The sequence below is a fragment of the Cherax quadricarinatus genome, chromosome 51 (genome assembly GCF_038502225.1).
Source record: "Cherax quadricarinatus isolate ZL_2023a chromosome 51, ASM3850222v1, whole genome shotgun sequence".
Taxonomy (NCBI): domain Eukaryota; kingdom Metazoa; phylum Arthropoda; class Malacostraca; order Decapoda; family Parastacidae; genus Cherax; species Cherax quadricarinatus.
Window position 1 is genome coordinate 19,393,140 of NC_091342.1, and position 10,890 is coordinate 19,404,029.

Genomic DNA, 10,890 nt, shown 5'->3' on the forward strand with positions numbered 1-10,890 from the left:
TATATATATATATATATATATATATATATATATATATATATATATATATATATATATATATATATATATATATACATAATTATTTATTTAATTATTAACACACTGGCCGATTCCCACCAAGGCAGGGTGGCCCGAAAAAGAAAAACTTTCATCATCGTTCACTCCATCACTGTCTTGCCAGAGGGGTGCTTTACACTACAGTTATAAAACTGCAACATTAACACCCCTCCTTCAGAGTGCAGACACTGTACTTTCCATCTCCAGGACTCAAGTCCGGCCTGCCGGTTTCCCTGAATCCCTTCATAAATGTTACTGTGCTCACTCTCCAACAGCACGTCAAGTATTAAAAACCATTTGTCTCCATTCACTCCTATCAAATACGCTCATGCACGCTTGCTGGAAGTCCAAGCCCCTCGCACACAAAACCTCCTTTATCCCCTCCCTCCAACCCTTTCTAGGCCGACCCCTATCCCGCCTTCCCTCCACTACAGATTTATACACTCTCGAAGTCATTCAGTTTTGTTCCAACCTCTCTACATGTCCGAACCACATCAACAACCCCTCCTCAGCCCTCTGGATAATAGGTTTGGTAATCCCACACTTTCTCCTAATTTCCAAACTACGAATTCTCTGCATTATATTCACACCACACATTGCCCTCAGACATAACATCTCTACTGCCTCCAGCCTTCTCCTCGTTGCAACATTCACCACCCATGCTTCACACCCATACAAGAGTGTTGGTACAACTATACTCTCATACATTCCTCTCTTTGCTCCACGGACAAAGTTTTTTGTCTCCACAGACTCCTAAGCGCACCACTCACCCTTTTCCCCTCATGAATTCTGTGATTCACCTCATCCTTCATAGACCTATCTGCTGACACGTCCACTCCTAAATATCTTAATATATTCACCTCCTCCATACTCTCTCCCTCCAATCTGATATCCAATCTTTCGTTACGTATTCTTTTTGTAATCCTCATAACCTTACTCTTCCCTATATTCGCTTTTAATTTTCTTCTTTTGCACTCCCTACCAAATTCATCCACTAACCTCTGCAACTTCTCTTTAGAATCTCCCAAAAGCATAGTGTCATCAGCAAAGAGCAACTGTGACAACTTCCACTTTGTGTTAGACTCTTCATCTTTTAACTTCACACCTCTTGCCAACACCCGAGCATTCACTTCTCTTACAACCCCATCTATAAATATATTGAACAGCCACGGTGACATCACACATCCTTGTCTAAGGCCTACTTTTACCGGGAAATCATCTCCCTCTCTCCTCTCTCCTGAGCCCCACTATCCTCGTAAAAAGTCTTCACTGCTTTCAGTAGCCTACCTCCTATACCATACACCTGCAACATCTGCCACCTTTCCCCCCTATCCACCCTGCCATATGCCTTTTCCAAATCCATAAGTGCCACAAAAACCTCTTTACCCTTATCTAAATACTGTTCACCTATATGTTTCACTGTAAACACTTGGTCTACATACCCCTACCTTTCCTAAAGCCTCCTTGTTCATCTGCTATCCTAATCTCTGCCTTACTCTTAATTCTTTCAGTAATAACTCTACCATACACTTTGCAAGGTATACTCAAGAGATTTATTCCCATATAATTTTTGCACTCTCTTTTATCCCCTTTGCCTTCATACAAAGGAACTATGCATGCTCTCTGCCAATGCCTAGGTACCATACTCTCTTCCATACATTTAATAAATAATAGCACCAACCACTCCAAAACTATATCCCTACCTGCTTTCAACATTTCTACCTATATCCCATCAATCCCAGCTGCCTTACCCCCTTTCATTCTTCCTACTGCCTCATGAGCTTCCCCCACACTCACAACTGGCTCTTCCTCACTCCTACAAGATGTTATTCCTCCTTGCCCTATACACGAAATCACAGCTTCCCTATCTTCTTCAACATTTAACAATTCCTCAAAATATTCCCTCCATCTTCCCAATACCTCTAACTCTCCAATTAATACCTCTCCTCTCCTATTTTTAATTGTCAAATTCATGTGTTCCCTAGGCTTCCTCAACTTATTAATCTCACTCCAAAACTTTTTCTTATTTTCAACAAAATTTGTTGATAACATCTCACCCACTCTCTCATTTGCTCTCTTTTTACATTGCTTCACCACTCTCTTAACTTCTCTTTTTCTCTCCATATACTCTTCCCTCTTTGCATCACTTCTACTTTGTAAAAACCTCTCATATGTTAACTTTTTCTCCCTTACTACTCTCTTTACATCATCTTTCCACCAATCACTTTTCTTCCCTCCCGCACCAACTTTCCTGTAACCACAAACTACTGCTTAACACTCTAACGCTACATTCTTAAACCTACCCCATACATCTTCGACCCCATTACCTGTACTCTCACTAGCCCGTCTATCCTCCACTAGTTGTTTATATCTTACCGTAACTGCCTCCTCTTTTAGTTTATACACCTTCACCTCTCTCTTACTTGCTGCTTCTATTTTCTTTGTGTCCCATCTACCTTTTACTCTCACTGTAGCTACAACTAGAAAGTGATCTGATATATCTGTGGCCCCTCTAAAAACATGTACATCCTGAAGTGTACTAAACAGTCATTTACCTACCAATACATAGTCCAACAAACTACTGTCATTTCGCCCTACATCATATCTTATATACTTATTTATTCTCTTTTTCTTGAAATACGTATTACATATAACTAAACCCCTTTCTATACAAAGTTCAATCAAGGCCATTATCATTTACACCTGGCACCCCAAACTTACCTACCACACCCTCTCTAAATGTTTCTCCTACTTTAGCATTTAGGTCCCCTACCACAAGGAAACGTTTCGCCACTGTGTGGCGAAACGTTTCCTCAATAAAGATACCCAAGAGTTGCACATGTGTCTAATTTAACAACGTGTCGGTTCTTTGAACCATTCATCTACAAACCTGTCAGACACTGCAACTTCTTGGGATCTTAATACTTGGGAATTCTTCGCTTGCCTAACCCTTGGGCACGACCTATTTCCACATTGAACAAATGTGACACCACCTACGACTGCTGCACCTCTCCTGCCATACGGTTTATAAGCTGCTTCTCCGCTCATATGCCGTATTCTATTCAAGATTGATGGACTGACCACATCGACTCAAGGTTGAGGGACTGATTGCCTCATTCTCCTCCTGTTCTTCAAGTTTATCCTTTGTATGGACTGATGAAGCCACTGTGTGGCGAAACGCTTCCTCAATAAAGATACCCAAGAGTTGCACATTTGTCTAATTTAACGTTTCGGTTCTTTGAACCATTCATCTACAGATCTAATTATGTTATGTATAAATCTCAGTATGCTGGGTGGAATAGGATCGGGAAACAAAGTTACTTTTGTTTATTTGAGGTTAATCTCAGATTATGGTAGCCGCAGAGTGCGATTGTATCTAGTCTTATGAAAAGCGATTAAGAGAAAACAAATATAGACTAGTCAAAAAATAACCTCCTTTAAAAAACCCGCCTCGAGAATGCCCATCTTGTTTGTGTATCTTTAAGGTAACCAGATTAGTAGAGATCATTAATTTGCAAGTTTTAATATACTGGATTCTTGACGGGCTCATGGGAAGAAGGCAACATATACTTGTAGCGTGTCCTCGACGTCTAGGTCATCTGATGTCCACTCTTATTATAGTGGTCGACCTTATGACCACTCTAGACCTCGGGCAAGTGATGACAAAGTCACCTAGTATGGCAACCCATCTTCTGCACACTTTGGTATTTTACTGTGACTCAAGACCGTCGCTGAAGTGAATGCCGTACTAAAATGTGAACGTCGGGACTTCGCCGTCACTCTTCTTCAGTTTTGTCAGGTGGCTCTCCATTTTTTTGCGTATCGAAACAGCCTCGCCTATATGTATGGGTTTTTAAACACAAATCAATTTTACAGGCTAAGAACTGTTATCCTTCCTCAGATCAAAGCCTTGCGCTATCTAAGATATACTACCACCCCCAGGATGCCACCCACAACAGTCGACTAACACCCAAGTACCAACTTACTGCTAGGTGAACAGCGCCAGCAGGTGTAAGGAAGCATTCCCAATGTTTCCAAATTCCACCCGTAATGAGGATCAAACCCTGGACACTCAGAGTCTAAGCTGAGTACCCTAAAAACCGGGCCACGGGCATCTTTCTTTTCATTAATTGATGTTATTGCATGTTATAATTACTCGAATTTATTTAGTTAACGCAACATAATCTGATCCATTTTTAGCGGAAAGATTGTATGAATTTTGTTCTATATAGGAGCCAATTTGCCAATTTTATTGTACAAATTGTGAGTTACTTCTAAGTGATGACTTAACGATGCTATTTACAACAACTTCAAACATTCGCTGCTGGGGAGTCATACTCAAAGAAAATTTGAAATTTTATTGGCCTTCGTAGGTGACAATTTTCTGATTATATTAAAAACTGGGGTTATATTATCCCTTCATGACCATCGAAAAATTTTTATATTAAGCTGAAAAAATAAAGTAAACATCTCGGCTTAATTATACACTGAGATATATTTTTTTACACATTTCCCTTAAGGAGATATTTATTGCTATTATATTTCTGAAAAATAAACTTTCATAAGATTTTTAACCATAAAGTTTTGCACAGCATGTTTTATGTAGGAAAAGAAGTGCCAGGAGTGACACCAATAATAATAATAATTATAATACTAATAATAATAATAATAATAATCAGAAGATAGACTTAAGGTCTTTACCTCTTATTAATGATATTTATCCCTTATTTAAATTCATTTTTGTCATATTTTTTAAACTGCCAAAATAAAGATAATAGTTTAGGGAGAGGCAAGCATATATATATATATATATATATATATATATATATATATATATATATATATATATATATATATATATATATATATATATATATATATATATATATATATATATATTCGCTTGCCTCTCTTTATTTTATTATCTTTATTTTGGCAGTTTAAAAAAATATGACAAAAATTAATTTAAATAAGGGATTAATATCATTAATAAGAGGTAAAGACCTTAAGTCTATCTTCTGATTTTTTTTGTAAAATAAATGAGTGTGAGGATTAACTTGCGTGGAGGAGTCCAAGAAGTTGAGCTTCCCCATTTTGCAGCAGCAAGGGGCGCGCCATACAGATATGCGCTAAAGACAGAAACCATTTTCCCAGAGAGGCTAGTTCTATAAATGAAGTTTATAAATAAAATCTGGTGCCTTTCTCTCCCTCCTTCCTTCCTGGTTACCAGCTCCCATCCTTCCCTTGGTCCAGATATACGTCAGCTACCCACCAGTTACAAGAAGTTACTATATGAATGTACTACCAGAAAAAGAAACCGTATACGGAAAACAAAGAGAGGAGCCATACTGTTCTTTCATACTAGCAGAGTCTTTAGCCTCTCAAACAGCCCTGCTGGAAGTCAAGTCCAGGGCAACAGTAACAATGAATATGAAAACTCCCGACACCTGCTGCAAGTTTTTAAGTTGTGGACGAAAGGTTTCTTATTAATGAAACGTATCAGATGATAAAAAAAATCTACTTTCATTTTGATGGATGTAGATTAGCAATATTTCTAGTACGTATGTCTGTATATATGGAAACAAAGTCTAAGAATAAAAGTTAATTCACCATAGATAAGAGACGTGAATACAGGAGAGTTCAGTCACAGTCTGCCGACGTAACGTACACACCTGAACATTTATATAAACATAAACCGGGGTTAGTTGAAGCCCATGATTACCACCACAAGAGTACTGAAATTTTAAAATTAACACCTCAATCTTCGCCGGTGTTTTGAGTCAAGATCTCTACCAATGCTCACTTCCTTTCATGTTTTCACAAACTAATAAAGTGCTAAGGATGTCTCTTTTTCCTTTCTGCTTCAGCATGTATCTACAGTGAGTCTCACTGTGTGGCAACACCAGTTTAGGACTTCCTGTGAATAAAGAAAAATTCATAGGAAACAAAAACCTAAATACATGGAATAAACACTCAGAAGAGGTTAACCTACAGAGAACCCGGTTTTTATTTATTATGAGAAATTCAATCAGCAATATATACAGTGTAGGCCAGAGCAAGGTTACATATATATATATATATATATATATATATATATATATATATATATATATATATATATATATATATATATATATATATATATATATATATATATATACATATATATATATATATATATATATATATATATACATATATATATATATATATATATATATATATATATATATATATATATATATATATATATATATATATATATATATATATATATATATATACACTGAGTGTGTAACGCTCAGAGTAAATGTATTGAGGGTTGACTTTAATTTTAAGGCTCAAAATATCTTTAACTGGTATTCGTATACAATGTTTGCCAGGCAACAGGGCAAGTGTTTCCTGACACGGGTCTTAGTCATTTGACGACTGTTACACAGTGAAATGCAGAAAAATATTCTATATAACATAGTTCCCGGGACTGAACTGAAAGCAAACGCGTTTTATTCCTGTCAGTCAGGCAGTGGCCAGGACAGAAGCAGATGAGAGGTGTGTTTAGTTCAGGAAGTGTAGGAAGGCTGCTGGGTGAAGTCGTCATGGGTTGACGTTAGTGTGAATAGGTGGTTTGCCGAGTTTTTTTTTTTTTTTGTATGCTATAGGTAGTTTTGTGTTTAAGTGCTCTCATATAGCTGTAAAACCCTAGTGTGCACGAGCCTGTGTTTCGGAGAGTATTTAACGTTTCCACTGTAGGCTATGTAGCCTGCAGAAAAGGGTGGGGGGGGGTGTTATGGAGCCTCCCTGTTCATAAATGTTCATTTATTTTGTTTAACGCATTAGTAGCAGTGCGCTAGTGAGTTAATGTGAACGGGAGTGTAGTGGTTTTCTGTATAAGATTGTAAGTTGTATATAAGTTATTCATTATTAATACAGATATATTTTTATATAGGTGAGTTTGTGTCCTTCCTTATAAAACGTTAATTATTTGCACTCATGCTTCATAATTTATATGAGTACATGCTGGCCCTAGAGTGCTGTGTTTTTCAGTGTAATTTTATAACCCCTAGACAGCAGTGTGAGCAGCCTTTAGGAGCCAGGAACATTTTATTTAAGTTACGACATCAAAGTCGTAACAATGACCCTCAGCGGGAGATTTTTGTCATCTGACCGAGGCCTTCCGCTGGCTTACCGGTCCACCACTTTAAAAATTATGGTTATGATTATAATCTATTCTCTTCTTAATAATTAATAATTAAGATCATTGACTGGTGGCCCTCGTGTAGTTAAGTAACTTTTAACACTACACTGATGACTGATTTTACGAGTGGTGGAAATCCAACAGTGATACCTTCGAGGAGGATGGGAGAGCCTTGATGCCGCTAAAATTGTCAGTTTCCGAAGAATTGGAGCTATTCTCTCCATACTTTAATCAAACTAAATTGTCTTCCATTCACCACTCTGAACGACCCTCCGAATTTTAAAGCTGTTCCATGAATGTAATAATAATAATAATAATGGTAAGCCTAGAGGATGGAGAACAGCAGCACTGCAGGGGGAACAGCAGCACTGCAGGGGGAACAGCAGCACTGCAGGGGAAACAGCAGCACTGCAGTGGGAACAACAGCACTGCAGGGGGAACAGCAGCACTGCAGGGGGAACAGCAGCACTGCAGGGGGAACAGCAGCACTGCAGGGGGAACAGCAGCACTGCAGGGGGAACAGCAGCACTGCAGGGGGAACAACAGCACTGCAGGGGGAACAGCAGCACTGCAGGGGGAACAGCAGCACTGCAGGGGGAACAGCAGCACTGCAGGGAGAACAGCAGCACTGCAGGGGGAACAGCAGCACTGCAGGGGGAACAACAGCACTGCAGGGGGAACAGCAGCACTGTAGGGGGAACAGCAGCACTGCAGGGGGAACAGCAGCACTGCAGGGGGAACAGCAGCACTGCAGGGGGAACACCAGCACTGCAGGGGGAACAGCAGCACTACAGGGGGAACAGCAGCACTACAGGGGGAACAGCACTGCAGGGGGGAAACAGCAGCACTACAGGGGGAACAGCAGCACTACAGGAGGAACAGCACTGCAGGGGGCAAACAGCAGCACTGCAGGGGGAACAGCAGCACTACAGGGGGAACAGCACTGCAGGGGGGAAACAGCAGCACTGCAGGGGGGAACAGCAGCACTGCAGGGGGAAACAGCAGCACTGCAGGGGGAACAGCAGCACTGCAGGGGAAACAGCAGCACTGCAGGGGGAACAGCAGCACTGCAGGGGGAACAGCAGCACTGCAGGGTGAACAGCACTGCAGGGGAAAACAGCAGCACTGCAGGGGGGAACAGCAGCACTGCAGGGGGAAACAGCAGCACTGCAGGGGGAACAGCAGCACTGCAGGGGAAACAGCAGCACTGCAGGGGGAACAGCAGCACTGCAGGGTGAACAGCAGCACTGCAGGGTGAACAGCAGCACTGCAGGGGGAACAGCAGCACTGCAGAGGGAAACAGCAGCACTGCAGGGGGAAACAGCAGCACTGCAGGGGGAAACAGCAGCACTGCAGGGGGAACAGCAGCACTGCAGGGGGAACAGCAGCACTGCAGGGGAACAGCAGCACTGCAGGGGGAACAGAAGCACTGCAGGGGGGAACAGCAGCACTGCAGGGGGAAACAGCAGCACTGCAGGGGGAACAGCAGCACTGCAGGGGGAACAGCAGCACTGCAGGGGGAACAGCAGCACTGCAGGGGGAACAGCAGCACTGCAGGGTGAACAGCACTGCAGGGGGGAAACAGCAGCACTGCAGGGGGAAACAGCAGCACTGCAGGGGGAAACAGCAGCACTGCAGGGGGAACAGCAGCACTGCAGGGAGAACAGCAGCACTGCAGGGGGAACAGCAGCACTGCAAGGGGAAACAGCAGCACTGCAGGGGGAAACAGCAGCACTGCAGGGGGAACAGCAGCACTGCAGGGGGAACAGCAGCACTGCAGGGGAAACAGCAGCACTGCAGGGGGAACAGCAGCACTGCAGGGGGAACAGCAGCACTGCAGGGGGAAACAGCAGCACTGCAGGGGAACAGCAGCACTGCAGGGAGAAACAGCAGCACTGCAGGAGGTTCAGCAGCACTGCATTGGGAACAGCAGCACTGCAGGGGGAACAGCAGCACTGCAGGGGGAACAGCAGCACTGCAGGGGAAACAGCAGCACTGCAGGGGGAAACAGCAGCACTGCAGGGGGAAACAGCAGCACTGCAGGGGGAAACAGCAGCACTGCAGGGGGAAACAGCAGCACTGCAGGGGGAACAGCAGCACTGCAGGGGGAGAACAGCAGCACTGCAGGGGGGAGAATAGCAGCACTGCAGGTGGAAACAGCAGCACTGCAGGGTGAACAGCACTGCAGGGGGGAAACAGCAGCACTGCAGGGGGAACAGCAGCACTGCAGGGGGAACAGCAGCACTGCAGGGGGAAACAGCAGCACTGCAGGGGGAACAGCAGCACTGCAGGGGGAACAGCAGCACTGCAGGGGGAAACAGCAGAACTGCCGGGGGAACAGCAGCACTGCAGGGGGAAACAGCAGCACTGCAGGGGAAACAGCAGCACTGCAGGGGGAACAGCAGCACTGCAGGGGGAACAGCAGCACTGCATGGGGAACAGCAGCACTGCAGGGGGGAAACAGCAGCACTGCAGGGGGAAACAGCAGCACTGCAGGGGGAACAGCAGCACTGCAGGGGGAAACAGCAGCACTGCAGGGGGAGAACAGCAGCACTGCAGAGGGAGAACAGCAGCACTGCAGGGGGAACAGCAGCACTGCAGGAGGGAACAGCAGCACTGCAGGGGGAGAACAGCAGCACTGCAGAGGGAGAACAGCAGCACTGCAGGGGGAACAGCAGCACTGCAGGAGGGAACAGCAGCACTGCAGGGGGGAGAACAGCAGCACTGCAGGGAGGGAGAACAGCAGCACTGCAGGAGGGAACAGCAGCACTGCAGGGGGGGAGAACAGCAGCACTGCAGAGGGAGAACAGCAGCATTGCAGGGGGAACAGCAGCACTGCAGGAGGGAACAGCAGCACTGCAGGGGGGTAGAACAGCAGCACTGCAGGGAGAACAGCAGCACTGCAGGGAGAACAGCAGCATTGCAGGGAGAACAGCAGCACTGCAGGGAGAACAGTAGCACTGCAGGGAGGGAGAACAGCAGCACTGCAGAGGGAGAACAGCAGCACTACAGGGAGGGAGAACAGCAGCACTGCAGGGAGGGAGAACAGCAGCACTGCAGGGAGGGAGAACAGCAGCACTGCAGAGGGAGAACAGCAGCACTGCAGGGAGGGAGAACAGCAGCGCTGCAGGGGGAACAGCAGCACTGCAGGAGGGAACAGCAGCACTGCAGGGGGGAAAACAGCAGCACTGCATGGAGGGAGAACAGCAGCACTGCAGGAGGGAACAGCAGCACTGCAGGGGGAAACAGCAGTACTGCAGGGGGAACAGCAGCACTGCAGGGGGAACAGCAGCACTGCAGGGGAAACAGCAGCATTGCAGGGGGAGAACAACAGCACTGCAAAGGGAAACAGCAGCACTGCAGGAGGGAACAGCAACACTGCAGGGGGAGAACAGCAGCACTGCAGGGGGGAGAACAGCAGCACTGCAGGGGGAAACAGCAGCACTGCAGGGGGGAGAATAGCAGCACTGCAGGTGGAAACAGCAGCACTGCAAGGGTGAAACAGCAGCACTGCAGGGAGAACAGCAGCACTGCAGGAGGGAGAACAGCACTGCAGGGTGGAACAGCAGCACAGCAGGGGGGAGAACAACAGCACTGCAAAGGGAAACAGCAGCACTGCAGGAGGGAACAGCAACACT